The sequence below is a fragment of the Pongo abelii genome, chromosome 10 (assembly GCF_028885655.2).
Source record: "Pongo abelii isolate AG06213 chromosome 10, NHGRI_mPonAbe1-v2.0_pri, whole genome shotgun sequence".
Taxonomy (NCBI): domain Eukaryota; kingdom Metazoa; phylum Chordata; class Mammalia; order Primates; family Hominidae; genus Pongo; species Pongo abelii.
Window position 1 is genome coordinate 94,583,029 of NC_071995.2, and position 17,806 is coordinate 94,600,834.

A 17,806-nucleotide genomic window follows, 5' to 3' on the forward strand; every position below is an offset into this window, starting at 1 on the left:
GGCCAACTTCCTGTGTTTTAAAAATCCTCCCAGTCGGGGCCAGTGCCCTAACCTAATGGATGCACAATGAACCAGTTGAATGTGGCCTCTTTTAGTCAAAGGGAAAGATTCTTTCTTTTTTTTTTTTTTCCAAGTATTACTTTATTTATATTACTAGGCTTAAGTTACATGAAAAAAGACAACTAAGCAGTTCTGCCCATTTCAGAAAAAGTTTCCAATCATCGCCAATTATGTGGCAACAAAAAACTAGGAATGGTGACAGCTTTGGGTCAAGACCAACAAGGAAGAATGGGCTCTGGTGCTACAGTTCATTTCCAACAAGAATATGGCACACCAGCCAGCACAGCCATGCTAACACTGGGCCTTCAGCGCCAAGCACAGATTCAGATCTATTCTCTGAAGTTAGCAAATCAAGTGAAATAACTGGAATTTTTTTTAAGTTTAAAATGAAGCCCAAGTAAGTTTAAAACCATACTCTTGTCATATTTTCCTTTCAAAATTCACATAAAACACACTTCTCATGCCAATAGCCCAGATATTTTTTCTTACATAACCCACCATGTAGCTGCAGACACACTCTTCTACCTCAAGATGTAAACACAGGGGAAAAAATTAATGGCATCTGTCTAATATTCTCTCTATACACTGCTGTTGGATGGAAAATACAAAAATTTTTTTAAAAGGTTCCATCTCAGATTCTCGCAACCTGCAGGTCATACATCTGAATCTGATGCTAAGGTGACAGTGAATGTCACCTGATTGTTTGTTTTCAGTAAGGGGGACCTGGGAAAAATAAATTTATCTCTTTTTCTTCAAGAATTATCAGATGGTACATGCTCCTCAGAGCCCTCACTCTCTTGAACTAGAGCACTTTCCAGGATCACACAGCCTTCCTTATAACACGGCTATCTCCAGTGGCAAATTCGTAAATCCATCCCGGTTTGCTATTGCAACTTTTGCAGCTCACATCTTGAACCCTGTGGCTGCCAGTAAGCATGACCAGATCTTAAAGTTCACTGCACAGCAGGTTAACTACCTTGTTAAAAGGCCAGGGCGCCTGTGAACTAAGAGGAGATGAGTTCCGGGCAGTTGGTCAGGATCATGTCAGTTTGCACAGGAACACAGACAGGTACCACCAATATGATCAAGGAAAATTCTGCCCATTTTTATAGCTGAAGTTCTAAAGTCTCGGAGTGGCGATGAGATCCGTGGCTGCCAGATCTCCTCACCTGGGATGAAGGCCCCAGGATTCTTGACAGTTAATTAAAACCAGAATTCATACTGAAGCAGGAAATTTTCCCTGACCCCTCACAGAAGGGGGAGTGCAGGTGAGTGGGTGCAGGAGCTGGGGCGAGTGCTTTGGGGCGCCGGCAGGAGCAAAACTCCATGAGGCCCTGCAGCATGGTCTAGTGGGGTACCCATGACTCCTGAAGCCCCAGAAAGAGTGTTACAGTGCTCTTTTAGCATTGCCATCTGTGGACAGCTTAAGTGTTAACAACTCAGTGGAAAGTCAGTGTGACAGCCTTTTGCACTCGCACCCAAGTTCTCCTTCAGCATCTAGGAGGAATGAGGTCACACAACAAATTGGAGATGGTACACATGGGGGATTTGATTGCCAGTGAAAGTGGCTCTCTGCAGAAAGGGAAGCTGAAAAGGGCACAGAGCAAGAAGGTAATCTTCCCCTGAAGTCCAGCCGTCCCTGCTGGACTCCTTTCCAAAGCTACAACGTCAAGCTGTCCGGTGTCCTTATAAGAAAACAGCCTTGCTGGTCGCGGTGGCTCATGCCTGTAATCCCAGCACTTTGAGAGGCAGAGCAAGAGAGAGCTAAGGTGGATGTGCTGCACACTTTTAAGTCAAGCTGCTTCTCCTCTCTGCCAGCTGAGTTCTGGGGTTACTATAGACACAGGATGGGGGCAGGGCAGGCTGTGGGTGGCTTTGGAAAAGGCAACATCCCAGCGGGAAAACAGGGATGTAAGTTTTCACTTTGGGCTGCGGTATTAGGCTTTTCACCTTGAGGGCGGGGCCGTCGCTGGGGACCCGCCCTCTTCTGCCCAGAATTTTTCTGCATCCTGTCCCTGTCAGTACGGAATAGAATGGTACACTGCCATTTCACGTTATTCATTTTTTTTAAATACATATCCTTTAAGCTGGTTATTTACCTCTTTTTAAAAGGAAACTGTAAGGTCCTCCAGGGCAGGGAGTATGTCTGTAAAGCCTTCTAGAGCTGGGCTCCCTGCCTCCTGATCTCACTCTCTCACTGTCTGTAGGCTCTTGGGCAGGTTATTTAATTTCTTAGTGTCTCAATTTCCTCCTCTATAAAACGGAGATAATAGTATTTAGCCCAGAGGGTTGTGGTGAAGTGTGAATCATTTCTCCATGTAAAACACATAGGACAGGCCGGGCATGGTGGCTCACGCCTGTAATCCCCGCACTTTGGGAGGCCTAGGCGGGCGGATCACCTGAGGTCAGGAGTTCAAGACCAGCCTGGGCAACATGGAGAAACCCCATCTCTACTAAAAATACAAAAATTAGCCGTGCGTGATGGCACACACCTGTAATCCCAGTTACTCGGGAGACTGAGGCAGGAGAATCACTTGAACCTGGGAGCGGAGGTTGTGGTGAGCCGAGATTGTGCCATTGCACTCAAGCCTGGGCAACAAGAGCGAAACTCTGTCTCAAAACAAAACACACGTAGGACAGAGCTCAGCACAGAGTAGATGTTAAGGATTATATCCTTTGCTTAGCACAATACCTTGCACAGGGCAGGCATGCAACAGATGTCTCTTGAATGAAGAAATGAATGAGTGAATGACTGGGTTAAGCATGTTGCCACCAGGTGGCAGAAGAGCCTCGCTATCAAGGCAGAGCCCAAAGACGAGATTCATGAGAACTCCCTGCTGAAGTCCAGATACACATTGAAAAAAAATAAAAAAGCGCTGAACCTCATTTAGGCCTTGAAGTGAAGTTCCTCTTCTCTCTTGCCCTTCCTTCGTCTCCCGTCTCTGCTCACTCTCTGCTATAATGAACCATTTCTTTCTTTCCCACTTAATACATATTAGTCAGTTTGGGCTGCCACAGCAAAATACCACAGACTTGGTAGTTTAAACAACAGATATTTAATGCATCACAGTTCTGGAGGTTGGAAGTCCACGATCAAAGTGCCATACGGGCTGGTTTCTGGTGAGGCTTCTCTTCCTGGCTTGTAGCTGTCCACCTTCCCACTGTTATTCTCACAGGGCCTCTTCTCTGTGCCACACAGAGAGAGGAAGGAGAGGGAATGGGAGAGGGAGAGATGTCAGATTCATACAATGAAGCCCTAACCGCCAGTTTGACTGTATTTGCAGATAGGGTTTTTTTTGGTTTGTTTTTTGAGACCGAGTCTTGCTCTGTCGCCCAGGCTGGAGTGCAGTGGTGCGATCTCGGCTCACTGCAACTTCCGCCTCCTGTGTTCATGCCATTCTCCTGTCTCAGCCTCCCGAGTAGCTGGCGCCCTCCACCACACTCAGCAAATTATTTTGTAATTTAGTAGAGATAGGGTTTCACCATGTCGGTCAGGCTGGTCTCAAACTCCTGACCTCGTGATCCGCCCGCCTTGGCCTCCCAAAGTGCTGGGATTGCAGGTGTGAGCCACTGCACCAGCCTGCAGATAGGGTTTTAGAGAGAAAGGGAGATCTGGAGCATCTTCTTATAAGGACACCAGTCCTATGGGATTAGGCTCCATCCAAGTTACCTCATTTAAACTTAATTACCTCCCTAAAGACCCTGTCTCCAAGTACAGAAAAACCAGGGGTTAGAGCTTCATTGTGTGAATCTGGAGGGGACCCCCTTCAGTTTATAACACACACCTTTCATTTTTTAATTCCTAATTCTCACACTTCCTACCAATGTGGTTTTTCATTCTTACTCTCTGTTATTTCCACCCCTCCCCCGACCCCCATCCGCCATCCCTCAATCTTTATATGGCTTTTCTAGGGCTAGTTGTATTTATCGTAAACTGAAAACTCTAGGGGACACCATTCATGCCATAGTCAGCATAGGTTTGCATATGTATTATGACAATGTTGAGGCTGATGGCAGCAACATGTCTTGAGGAAGGGGAATCTTTTTCTCATTCACACAAAGGTGCTGGCCCCTTCGTTTTCCTCTGTTGTTTTCCTGTCCTCCTCCCCATCATTCTCTTTCTTCAGCCTTTCTCTCTCTTTCCTTACTGTCCTCTTCAGGCTGAACCTACTCCATGTCCGTAAAGAGATGATTTAATTCATCGCACCACACATTCATCCAGTACTTTTGGTAGGCCAGGCCCTTTGTGGGTGCCAGATGGTTCACCCTATTCTTGCACCTTTAAAGGAATCGGTCCATTTACACCCTAGAGGTCAATACCCAATGGAATGTGCCTCCAACATCCTTGGATCATTCATGGTCTTCATTTACCTTGGAGCAGACATTAAGACTCAAGCATTGGCCGGGCGCGGTGGCTCACGTCTGTAATCCCAGCACTTTGGGAGGCCAAGGTGGGTGGATCACCAGGTCAGGAGTTCAAGACCAGCCTGGCCAACGTGGTGAAACCCCGTCTCTACTAAAAATACAAAAATTAGCTGGGCATGGTGGCACGTGCCTGTAATCCCAGCTACTTGAGAGGCTGAGGCAGGAGAATTGCTTGAACCGGGACCTGAGAGGCAGAGGTAGCAGTGAGCTAGATCACGCCATTGCACTCCAGCCTGGGCTACAGAATAAGACTCTGTCTCAAAAACAAAAACAAACAAACAAACAAAAAACAACAAAAAGACAAGACTCAAGCATGGAGGAGAAGAGAAGAGAATATAATCCAATAACATAAACTAATGTTTATTGAACACCTGTGTGCTGCACACAGTTCTCATCCCTCTCTATGCATGACATTTAATCATCAAAACTGCCTTCTTATTTTGTAGATGAGAAAACTAAGCTGCAGAGAATGTGACAGAGACTCCTCCTGGTTTCCTAACTTCCATTTTCTTTTCCTTTATTTAAGTAACAGGAGCTCATGAGTTTTGGCTGAGCACATGGCTGCCCAAGGACAGCCGACATTTCCCAGCCTTCCTCGCAGTTTGATGTGGCCATGTAACTACATTCTAGACACCTGAGGTGTGAGTGGAAATGACGTCTGCAATTTCAGAGTTCCATCCTTAAAAGGAAGCTGCTTGCCTCTATGTCCTCTTTTCCTTGTCCCCAGGCTGGGACAGGGATAGGGGAGTAGTGAGCCAGCTTTGACAGGAGGTTGAGGACAGGAAGCTGGGGAAGAGCAGAGCAACCACTGGAAGGAAGCTTCACACTCACTCCCCACCCACTCACTACTTACCCAGAGCAACTTCCCATCCTGCAAACTCCAATCACGGGGAGTGTCCTATAGAGGGGTATCCTTTTTAAAGAAAAAAAACCTTTGATACCATATTTTTACTGTACTTTTTCTATGTTTGTATATATTTAGATATACAAATACCATTGTGTTGCAGTTACCTTCAGTGTTCAGTACAGTAATGTGCTGTCCAGGTTTGCAGCCTAGAGCAATAGGCTACACCATATAGCCGAGGCATATAGTAGGCTATACCGTCTAGGTTTGTGTAAGTACTGAACACTCTATGATGTTTGCACAATGGTCAAATTGACATGTGACACATATCTTGGAACATATCCCTGTTGTTTAGTGATACATGACTGTATTTCTATTTGGGGGAACAGAGCATTGGGAAAGAAAACAAAAGGACCCATAGCCTTGAAGGAAGGATGGTAGATGGAATAATGTCCACCCTGGCCTCTCAAAGACGTCCAAGTCCTAATTCCTGGAAATATGAGTATGTTACTTTACTTGGCAAATGGGACTTTGCAGATGTGCTTCAAGTCATGAAGTTGAGATGGGGAGATTGTCCTGGATGATTTGGGTGGACCCCATCAAATCTCAGGGGGCTCTCTAAGGGAAAGATGAAGGCAGGAGCGTGAGAGCCAGATAAGACACCGTGATGATGGAAGCAGAGGAGAGAGAGAAGATGCTCCACTGTGGGTCTTAAAGAGAGAGGAAGGGGCCCTGAGCCGAAGAATGCAGCTTCTAGAAGCTGGAAAAGGCAAGGAAATGGAATCTCCCCTAGAACCTCACTAGGAATGAATCGCAGCTGACACCTTCCTTTTAGCTAAGTTAAACCCATTTTGGACTTCTGACCTCCAGACCTATAAAATACTACACTTGTGCTTTTTTAAGCCATCAAATGTGTAGTAATTTGTTAGAGAAGCAATAGGAAATAATACAGAGAGTGTGATAGGGTCCCTGTGGGGAACAAGTGGCACACATATAGGACATAACTGACAAAAGTTTAATGAGACACGGTGTTTTACAGAGGCTTGGCCAGGGTTAAAGGCACACAAACAGGATGAGAAATCACCAAGGCATTAGCAGCGGCAGCGAGCCAGCACCTCCCTGAGGCTTGAAGGGCAAGGGGAAAGGAAAGGTGTTACTGGACACCAGTGACAGGAGTCATTGCAGAGGCCACCCAACAGAGGTAGTGGCCACAAAGGTGGGACTGTGGGTTGAACAGATCCCCAAAGGTGTCTGTTATGCACAGTAAGCTCCAATGGTGAAAAATCATTTATAAAGGGCCGAGGACCGTGGCTTGCACCTGTAATCCCAGCACTTTGGGAGGTCAAGGTGGGCAGATTGCTTAAGCCCAGGAGTTCAAGACCAGCCTGGGCAACCTGGCGAAACACCATCTCTACTAAAAATTTAAACACTTAGTCAGGTGTGCTGGCTGGCACCTGTAGTCACAGCTACTTGGGAGGCTGAGGTAGGAGGATCACTTGAACCCAGGAGGTTGAAGCTGCAGTGAGCTGTAATCATGCCACTGCACTCCAGCCTGGATGACAAAGCAAGATCCTGTCTCAAAAAAAAAAAAAAAATTATCAAGGACTTTTGCCTCTAATAAAGTATTCACAACGGCTTCCTTACTGAATTTCTGAGGTCAAACCAGAAAATATTAGCAGCTGACTTAATTCAAGAAGAAGGAGCTTGAGCATACATACTTGTTGGTGTGTCTTCAACTCTTGTTCTAGATTTTACTTTGTTTTAAATATGTAAAAATGCTTTTAATGATTACAACTTATGCTTCTTATTTCAACAGATATTTTAAAGGGAAAAATATATAATTGGATCACAGGATATAAAAAGAAATGCAGTTATCTATATGTGCAAAAGCCTAGCTAATTGATAAAAGCTGTAAGTTGAGTCCTGCCACTCACCTCGGGGCAATGATCTTTTTTTTTTTTAATTTATTTTATTTTATTATTATTATTTTTTTAGACAGAGTCACCCAGGCTGGAATGCAGTGGTGCGATCTGGGCTCACTGCAACCTCCACCTCCCGGGTTCAAACAATTCTCTGCCTCAGCCTCCTGAGTAGCTGGGATTACAGGGTGCACCACCACACCCAGCTAATTTTTGCATTTATAGTAGACATGGAGTTTCACCATCTTGGCCAGGCTGGTCTCGAGCTCCTGACCTTATGATCCACCACTCGGCCTCCCAAAATGCTGGGATTACAAGCATGAGCCACCGCGCCACGCCCGGCCAATGACCCATTTTTTCAAGTAGAGTAGCAACAGGAAAATGTAAAGTTTCTCTAGTTTTAATGTAGAAGTGGTTAAACTAATCACACAAGCCAGACACAGGATCATTTGGGAGAATGTGCAAGGAGGATTTTGTATTTTTATCTTTTCATAGTTTTCTTGATAAATAAGCTATTTTCAAGCCAAATCTCATCTTGCAATTTCTTGCCAACTTCACTTCTCTACAAAGTTTACCTTTGCTTTTCCCATCTCTGCCCTCAGGCATTTAACAAACACTGGGCCTTTTCATTTTTCCAGATTTAAGTGAAACATTTTGCAGAAACGAGGAATGTGATAACAGCCCCTGAAGCCCTACCCGACAGCATGACATTAATTTGGGCCTGTTTTCTCTCATACTTTTCAATTGCTCCCCAATTTATATTTAATTTATCACAGGATATAAAAAGAAATATTTATTTAATTTATATTAAATACATCTACATTAGGAGAGCTAGAGGTTATCTAAGTGAAACCAGCTCGATTATCTAAAAAAAAGTCAGAATAAAATAATTATAAGCAAATTGGAAGAACAGCCAATGTTGTTACCAATAATTTTTTAGAATTTGTTCAATTATTGTTTGTTATACTCTGTTTCCACTTCTTTAGCCAAAATAAGTTCTAAGCAAATTCAAATCTATTTGTATAGATGAAGTCTATGAATTTAACATGATAACTTGAAAAAATTTAAACCTTTGGCTGGGTGCGGTGGCTCACAACTGTAATCCCAGCACTGTGGGAGGCTGTGGCAGGCGGATCACCTAAGGTTGGGAGCTCGAGACCAGCCTGGCCAACATTGTGAAACCCCATCTCTACTAAAAATACAAGCATTAGCCAGGCATGGTGGTGGGCACCTATAATCCCAGCTACTCAGGAGGCTGAGGCAAGAGAATCACTTGAACCCAGGAGGCGGAGGTTGCAGTGAGCCAAGATCATACCATTGCATTCCAGCCTGGGCAACAAGAGCAAAACTCCGTCTCAAAAAAACAAAAAAATTAAAACCCAAATAAATTCATTTGGATCTTACCCATATTTCCCATGATTTAGATAGGAGTTGGTTTTAAGTTTATTTTTCCACTCAATGGGGGAAAGGATTTACTAGAAAAATAATGTAAACAATCTATTTAAGAAGTCAAATGGCTTTTAAGCACTTAATAAGCTTTGATATTAGCAATTTACCCATAAATCTTTTGTTAATCACAAAAATTTTTTTTTTTTAGAAAATATTTCTTCTTTTCTTCTTCTTTTGGCTAAACCTCAGCAGCCAAATTTTTTATTTTACTTTATTTTAGTTTACTTTTTAGAGACAGGGCCTCCCTCTGTCACACAGGCTGGAGTGCAGTGGTATGATCATAGCTCACTATAACCTCAAACTCCTGGGCTCAAGCCATCCTCCCTCCTCAGCCTCCCGAGTAGCTGGGACTACAGGTGCGCACCACTACACCCAGCTAATTTTTGTAGTTTTTGTAGAGACCGGGTCTTGTCATGTTGCCCAGGCTGGCCTCGAACTCCTGGGCTCAAGCAATCCTCCTTCCTCAGCCTCCCAAAATTCAGGGATTACAGGCGTGAGCCATAGCACCCAGCCTACCAGGTATGCTTTTAATACATATATATTTAATAAATAAACAAATTAAAGATCATCTGACAGAACCTTCACTGGATAACGTTATTTTTTCTTTTCCTTTTTTTAAAATAAGACAGGGTCTCACCGTGTTGCCCAGGCTGGTATTGAACTTCTGGGCTCAAGTGATCCTCCTGCCTCGGCCTCTCAAAGTGCTGAGATTACAGGAGTGAGCCACCACAACCAGCCTTCATTGGATAACATGTTATTTGACATTTCTTCTATCATTGTACATTGATGATTGTTGGTTGCCTGCCCAGCAGCCAGTGCCCCCATCACTCCTGTTAGAATAACCCTGATTTTGTGTTTGTGATTTTGTTTTATTTTATTTTATTTTATAGACAAGGTCTCACTCCATCACCCAGGCTGCAATGTAATGTAGTGATCATAGCTCACTGCAACCTGGAACGCCTGGGCTCAAGTGATCCTCCCACCTCAGACTCCTGAGTAGCTGGGACTACAGGTGTGCACCACCATGCCAGGTTAATTATTTTATTTTTTGCAGAGATGGAATCTCACTTCATTTCCCAGGCTGGTCTTGAACTCCTGGACTCAAGCGATCCTCCCGCTTCAGCCCCTCAAGCACTGGGATTACAGGAGTGAGCCCACCACACCTGGCAGTGTCCATCTTTTGAAAACTTGATTCAGGGAAGGGGGCATCCTATTCCTGCTAGAGGGCAAAATCATAGTTGATGTAAGGCAGTGATTTTCAGCTGAAGGTAATTTGGCAATATTTGGCAGTTTTTGTTGCCACAGAGGTAGGGGTACTGTGCTACTGGCATCTAGCGGGTAGAGGGCAGGGGTGCTGCTAAACATTCTTCAATGCACAGGACAGCCCCCACAACAAAGAGAACCATCCAGTCCAAAATGTCAATGGTGCTGAGGTTGAGAACCCTGATCTAAACCAATCCTGGTGGTCTCATTCCCTAGCTGTTAGCTGTTAGTGGTTTAGATCCCATGATGTTAAGTAATTCTGACCAATGAGACATGAGCAGAAATTGACAAGAGGAGTATGGCAGAGAATGTTAATTTCTCCCTACATTCACTTTACCTTTCTTTTCAGCAGAAGTTACATTCAGTGTTAGCTAGGCACATGCCCAATTACAGACTATAATTCCCAGCCTCCATCGTTGCAAGGTGTGGCCAAGTTTTGGCTAATGGGATGTGAGAAAAAATAATGAGTCTAATTTCTAGACCATGTTTTTAAGAAGGAGAATGCTTGTTCTTTACTTTCTCTCTCAATCCCTTTCTGCAAACTGGGTGGTACTGCTAATCCAGCTTCAAGCGAGCGCATGATTCCAGAGAATGGCAGAGCAAGACAGAAAGACTTACATACATTGGGACTGATACATGAAAAGGAAATAAATTGCTTTCTTCTTTGAACCATCATATTTTTTAGTTTTTTTGTTTCAGCAGTTTAAGCTGTATGTATATGAGGTACTCCTGGGGAAGGCTTTCTTCTGTGATCTCACACACACACACACACACACACATACACACACACATACACACACATACACACACACATACACACACATACACACACACACATACACACACATACACACACATACACACACACACACACACACGGAGGGAATATTCATCTAAAGGATGCTGCAGGATTCGTGTGGGATGGCTGGAACCATGGCTGCTATCTTGTGACCATGAGGGGAGGTACCTGGTGGTTCGAAACTGCCCTGCTGAGTGAGAATGGAGTAGGAAGGTTGTAAACAGCCCAAATCTTTCTTAACCTCGTTGAGCCATGGAATTGACGATCTTTGCATCTGTCCTGTCTCAGGACTTCTTGTTAAGCAAGATGGTAAATTTTTCATATCGTTTAAATATTTGACCTTTAAATTTTCAGTAATAGTCCTTACAGTGATGGCTTTCAGACAGAAAATTAAAACTTTTAGAAAGTGCTATCCTAACTGATTTTCTCAATGTATTCAAGTGTAAAGAAATTACATGTCTAACCTCTCATGGAATTAGAGGGAAAAAATTTCATGTTATTTTAAGTATGCTCAGTTCTTTTATTAACTCATATTGGTTTCCCCCCTACTCCTTACCCTTGCAACCAAGATAATTTGCATCTGAGAGGTTTTATTCTATTTCCACTGATATGTTTAGAAATTACTACATCTGAGGTGGGTATGTTGGGAAAACATACACTACCACCCCTTTGCAGAAATGAGGGCTTATTGCAGCAGCTACTCGCCCTTGCAATGCTTCCTGCTTGGAGACTCGAAGGACTACATTGAGCAGGTGGAATAAAGTTGAATCGAAGGTTCAACTTGCAAGCAGTCAGGAGTAGGACTGCCCTGAAGCACTGTGCGGACTGGGACCTGCAGCAGGGCTGGGAGGGGGAGTGCCGAGGAAATGCCTTTTGCATGTCAATGGAGCCCCCTTGCTGTTCTGTGCTGCACAGCCACATGAGGTCATCCCAGATTAGAGGGTGCCCATGTCCAGGATCTTAAACCAACTACTTCCATCTCCATTGCTTCCTCTAAAGCCTCACTCTTAGTTCTACACAGTAATACTGCCTGGAAACTCCCCAAGGCCACCAAGCTCATACTAACAGGTTTGTGATGTGGGCAAACTCCTTAGATGATCTCAAAATGAAAGAAGAGGCTGTTCACTGGAGGCAATAGCAAATCCCCTTTGTTCCTCTCTTGGCAGATGAGGGTCTTTGCTCTCTCCCTAAGGGTTCCGCCTGTCACCATCTGTGCACCCACTGTGGAAGGGCCAGCGCTAAGGTGAATTTCCATTTACTTCCTGCCAGCAGATGGCTCCTCCTTTTGGTCTCATCTTGAATTGTTTGCCAGACCAGCCAATTAGTCTCCTCACCCTTCCTGAAGCGTCCCAGGGAAGCAATATCATCACCAGCAGCCTATCATTATACCACTTCTTCTAAGCACTGTGATTCTAAATGCCTGCCGTGGAACAGAAGCTCATTCGCACATGGCTCTTTAACCCTTCCTTGAAAGACCTCAATTCAACATTCTCTCTCTCTCGCTCTCAAACACACACACACACACACACAAATGCACACTCACACACAGGACCTACAACCTGATCCAAGATAGGAAACAAAATGACAGTATGCGGCATTCAATAATAAATTTAAAAATAAGACATAATTTCAGACGGAATGCAGAAGGAAAAACACAGTAACTATATTTTCTGATCCCCACTGAGGACACAATAAAAACTTTTTTTTAGGCCAGGCATGGTGGCTCACACTTGTAACCCCAGCACTGTGGGAGGCCAAGGCGGGCGGATCACGAGGTCAGGAGGTTGAGACCATCCTGACTAACATGGTGAAACCCGGTCTCTACTAAAAATACAAAAATTAGCCTGACGTAGTGGTGTGTGCCTGTAATCCCAGCAACTTGGGAGGCTGAGGCAAGAGAATCTCTTGAACCAGGGAGTTAGAGGTTGAAATGAGCCGAGGTCGCGCCACTGCACTCCAGCCTGGCAACAGAGCAATACTCCGTCACAAAAAAAAAAAAAATACAAAAAAATTAATTAAATAAATAAAAATTAAAAATAAAAAAAGTGGAGGGTTTTGTTTTGTTTTGTTTTGTTTTTTGACAGAGTCTTGCTCTGTCACCAGGCTGGAGTGCAGTGGCGCAATCTCAGCTTACTGCAACCTCCAACTCTCTGGTTCAAGAGATTCTCCTGCCTCAGCCTTCTGAGTAGCTGGGATTACAGGCACACACTACCACGTCCTGCTAATTTTTGTATTTTTAGTAGAGTCGGGGTTTCACCATGTTGGCCAAGCTCGTCTTGATCTCCTGACCTCGTGATCCTCCCACCTCGGCCTCCTAAAGTTCTGGGATTACAGGAATGAGCCACTGCATCTGGCCAAAACTTTTTTTTTTTTACTTTGTGGATTTGTTCATATGAAAGAAATCTTTTAAGGATATAAAATCAAATTGCATTGAGTTACATTTAACAAAGTATCTTTATCAGAAAAGAGTATATAGAATGACACTGGCAGGATTCTTCATCCCCCCAACCCAGGATGAATGATGACTTTCCAGGTTAGACCAAGGAGATTCTCCCAGCGCTATTCTTAGAAACATCAAGGCACTTGTTCAATTGTTTTAGGGTTTTTCACCTTCAGACACTCCTGCCTGATGCCTAAAGAAGACATATTATTCAGGGCATCCCATTTGAATATTGTATCTCCTCTGATGCTTGAGCAAAGTGTCTGTAAAGCTAGACAGAGGGGACAACTGCTTCCATCCATGGGGCAAGGGAGCAATGACGAAATGATGGAGGTTAAAGATATTTGTGAGGCAGTCACAGCATCTGTGCAGAGGGGTAGAGGTATTTGTTTTTCCACTTTTCTGCTCTTGTTACCACAACTTCCTTGTGTCCTGTGATTATTGCACATGAGCTAGAGTAGCAGGGGAGGTTCAGTTCCTCTTGGTGGTTGAGGTGGCAGGTAAGGAGGCATGGACACAGGATGAACCCCACTTTTGGGCAACCGCCACCCTGAGACAAGGGTGGGAAAAGCTCACTTTCCCATAAATAATCACTGGGCTGTTGTCCTTCAGTATAAGTGAATATAAGCAAAGCCCCAAGAACAGTGCCTGGCACATAAAATGCAGTAGCTCAGGGTGGGCTATAACCACTTGCATCTTCTAGAGCAGTGCCTTGTGCCAGCATGCCCTCAACAAACATTTGTTCAATGAAGGACTGTACAGCCCTGTGCCACCTGGCAGCTCCAACTGTCCCAGCGGATCTTCCTCTTCCTTTGTTCTTTTCCTTGCAACCTTTGCAATAAAGGGGGCATTGGCCCAACAGTTAACTTCCAAATCTTGAACAAAGGGGATTACCCCTGCAACTCTGTTCCAAACTGGGAAGCTTCTGGCTTTGTGGTGAGCTAGGGACTGCTGTCAACAACTAGAGATTAAAAGAAGCTGGAACCAGCTGGAGAATAAAGAAAACTGCTGCAAGCAAGTCACTGCAGCAAGTACCAGTGGTCTCCAAAAATGCAGTTGCACCAGATTTTACATACAATAAGGAGGATTGGTCTCTCTAGACAAGAGAGAGTCAAGTGTTCCTCTGAGAAGGAACCAACTCCTGTAAATCAGGAAACCTCAGGCTCTCACTGGCCAAGGGGCAATGGGACACCTCCCCAAGGTGATTCATCAGCTCCCTCTGAACCCAGAAGCTCAAACCCATTGTGCACCTTTTTGCAGCCTCTTCTCTTACCCTAGTCCCCAAGAATGTGCTCTGTGAGCAGGTTACACCCTTCACAAGACCCTTTCATGCCCTGTGACTCCCTTCCCCATTGTTTGCATAGTCTGGCAGCTTCTGCCACTTTCCCTGGTAAGCCCTGCCTTAAAGTGAACCCTCTTCTGTCAACCACCAGGGACTCATTTCATGCACACACCTGTCTTTCCGGAGCCTTTTAATCTATAGCCTTCAATCCTATAAACCAGTGAGAGATCTGCAATTAGGTTTGGAAACCAGTCTTGTCCACTGACTCAAGAATTGCTCTTTCCATTTCTCTCATTCCCCTCACTTCAGCCTCACAAGGGGCAGTTTGAGGGGGGCTCTCTATTTCTAAAGAGACAAATTTGAAATTAAATTTGCTTAATTAAAAATGTGAAAATTTAAAATTAAATTTAAATTGCTGGCAGCCAACTGCTTCATGGGTACAGGGTTTTCTCTGGGGGCGAAGAAAATGCTTTGTAACCAAATAGAGGTGGAAGTTGCACAATATTGTGAATGTACCAAATGCCACTGAATTGTACACTTTAAAATGGTTAATTTGGCCAGGCACAGTGGCTCACGCCTGTAATCCTAGCACTTTGGGAGGCCAAGGCGGGCAGATTGCTTGAGGTCAGGAGTTCGAGAACAGACTGGCCAACATGGTGAAACCCCGTGTCTACTAAAAATACAAAAATTAGCCTGGCATGGTGGCACGTGCCTGTAATCCCAGCTACTCGGGAGGCTGAGGCAGGAGAATCACTGGAACCCAGGAGGCAGTGAGCTGAGATTGCACCACTGCACTCCAGCCTGGGCAACAGAATGAGTGAGACTCTGTCTCAGAAAAAAAAAAAAAAGGTTAATTTTATGTTATGTGAATTTCACCTCAATTAAAAAAATTAAATCACTTTCCCCACCAAATATTGGCCCGGATGCTCAGGCAAACAGGTTCAGGGAAATGCTCTGAATGGTGGAATGAGGAAATACCAAGGAGGAGCTGATGGGATTTGGTCTCCTCACAGCCCCATTGCAGAGGCTGAGAGGGCAACAAGGAAGGGAGAGGAAGAACAGGCCGAGCCACCCACCTGGCAACAGATTCTGAACAGGGGAGAAAGTGTGTGGACTGGGGTGGGCTTCATCAGCTTGCCATTGAGAATAGAACTACCTGACATTTACCTATTACAGAACAACAACATTACTTTTTTTGTGGAGTCCCTTTGGTTGGGTTGATGACAACTGGCCATTCAGGTTCCCTGCATTAAGACTTTCATCCCATAAGCAAACAATGCTTTGAGTCTGGCAGCCAGCCCCTAGAAGAGTTCAAAGACTAGTGAATAAGACGTCAGCATTCACAGCAGGTTTCCTTTTGCCTCTGCCTTCAGTGGAAACTTCTGGAGGCAGGCAAGGTGCGATGGCTCACACCTGTAATCCCAGCACTTTGGGAGGCTGAGGCGGGCAGATCACGAGGTCAAGAGATCACGACCATCCTGGCCAACACAGTGAAACCCCATCTCTACTAAAAATACAAAAAAAATTAGCTGGGCGTGGTGGTGAGCGCCTGTAGTCCCAGCTACTCGGGAGGCTGAGGCAGGAGAATTCCTTGAACCCGGGAGGCAGAGGTTGCAGTGAGCTAAGATCAAGCCACTCCAGCCTGGTGACAGAGCGAGACTCTGTCTCAAAGGAAAAAAAAAAAAAGAAAAAGAAACTTTTGGAGGCATTCTGTACCTGGGGTGGGGTAGTCAGAGAAAATAGACGATGCTTTGTTAAATGTAAGTTTTAGATAAAGAACAAGTACTTTTGAAAATAAATTTTAATTGACCAGTAAAAGTGTATATATTTATGGTGTACAACTTGACGTTTTGAAATATGTATACATTGTGGAATGGATAAATTGAGATAACATATACATTACCTCACTTATTTTTTTTGTGGTGAGAACACTGAAAATCTATTAGTGATTTTTAAGTATATAATACGTTGTTATCAATTATAGTTATTGTTTGTACAATAGATCTCTTGGACTTATTCCTTTTATCGAACTCAAATTTTGTATCCTTTGGCCAACATCTCCCGAAACCCAGTCTTTGGTAATCACCATTCAACTCTGCTTTAATGAGTTGGGCTTTTTTAGATTCCACATAGAAGTGAGATCACGTGGTTTTGGTCTTGCTGTGCCTGACTTATTTTACTTAGCACAACGTCCTCCAGGTTCATTCGTGTTGTCACAAGTGACATAATTTTCCTCTTTTTATTTTAAGGCTGGATAGTATTCCATTGCATATATACATTTTCTTTATCCACACATCCATGATGGACACTTTAATTCCATATCTTGGCTACTGTGAATAATGCTGCAATGAACATGAGACACAGATATCTCTTTGACATACTGACTTCATTTCCTTTGGATATACAATCAGTAGTGGGTAGCTGGATTGCACGTGCCTTCATCCATTTGTCCTGCTACCACAAAATACCTGACACCGGGTAATTGATTAAGAACAGAAATGTATTTTCTTTTTCTTTTCTTTTTTTTTTTTTTGAGATGGAGTCTTGCTCAGTCGCCCAGGCTGGAGTGCAGTGGTGCGATCTCTGCTCACTGCAAGCTCCACCTCCCGGGTTCACGCCATTCTCCTGCCTCAGCCTCCTGAGTAGCTAGGACTACAGGTGCCCGCCAGCACACCCAGCTAATTTTTTTTTTTTTTTTTTTTTTTGTATTTTTAGTAGAGATGGGGTTTCACCATGTTAGCCAGAATGGTCTCGATCTCCTGACCTCGTGATCCACCTGCCTTGGCCTCCCAAGGTGCTGGGATTAGAGGCATGAGCCACGGCTCCCGGCCAGAAATGTATTTTCTCACAGTTGAGGAGGCTCGGAAGTCCAAGATCAAGGCTCCAGCATTTGATATCTGATGAGGACTGCTCTCTGCTTCCACGATCACGTCTTGTTGCTGTGTCCCTGTGGCAGAAGGAAGATGAGAGTAAAGCCTCTCCCTCAAGCCCTTTTATAATGGCCTGAATCTCATCCATGAAGGTGGGGCCCTCATGACTTAATCACTCCCCAAATGGTCCCACCTCTTGATATCACCACCGTGGGGATGAAGTTTCAACATGAATTTTGGAGGGGACATATTCAAACCATAGCAATATGCCAGTTCCAATTTTAATTTTTTGAGACACCTCCATACTCATTTCCATAGTGGCTATACTAATTTACATTCTCACCAAGATCATACAAGGAAGAACAAATACTTCGTAAGCATAAGTATGTCCTCCAATGCAATATTTGGGACATAGTTATCCTTAAAAAAAAAAAAAGTGTTCCTCCTTTATTTTA

General features: G+C 44.2%; 1 pseudogene; it reads right to left on the reverse strand.

Annotated features, from left to right (window-relative positions):
* Positions 1-812: 812 nt before the first annotated feature.
* On the reverse strand, positions 813-1,164 carry LOC112135868 (protein yippee-like 5; annotated as a pseudogene).
* Between the last annotated feature and the right edge of the window lie 16,642 nt (positions 1,165-17,806).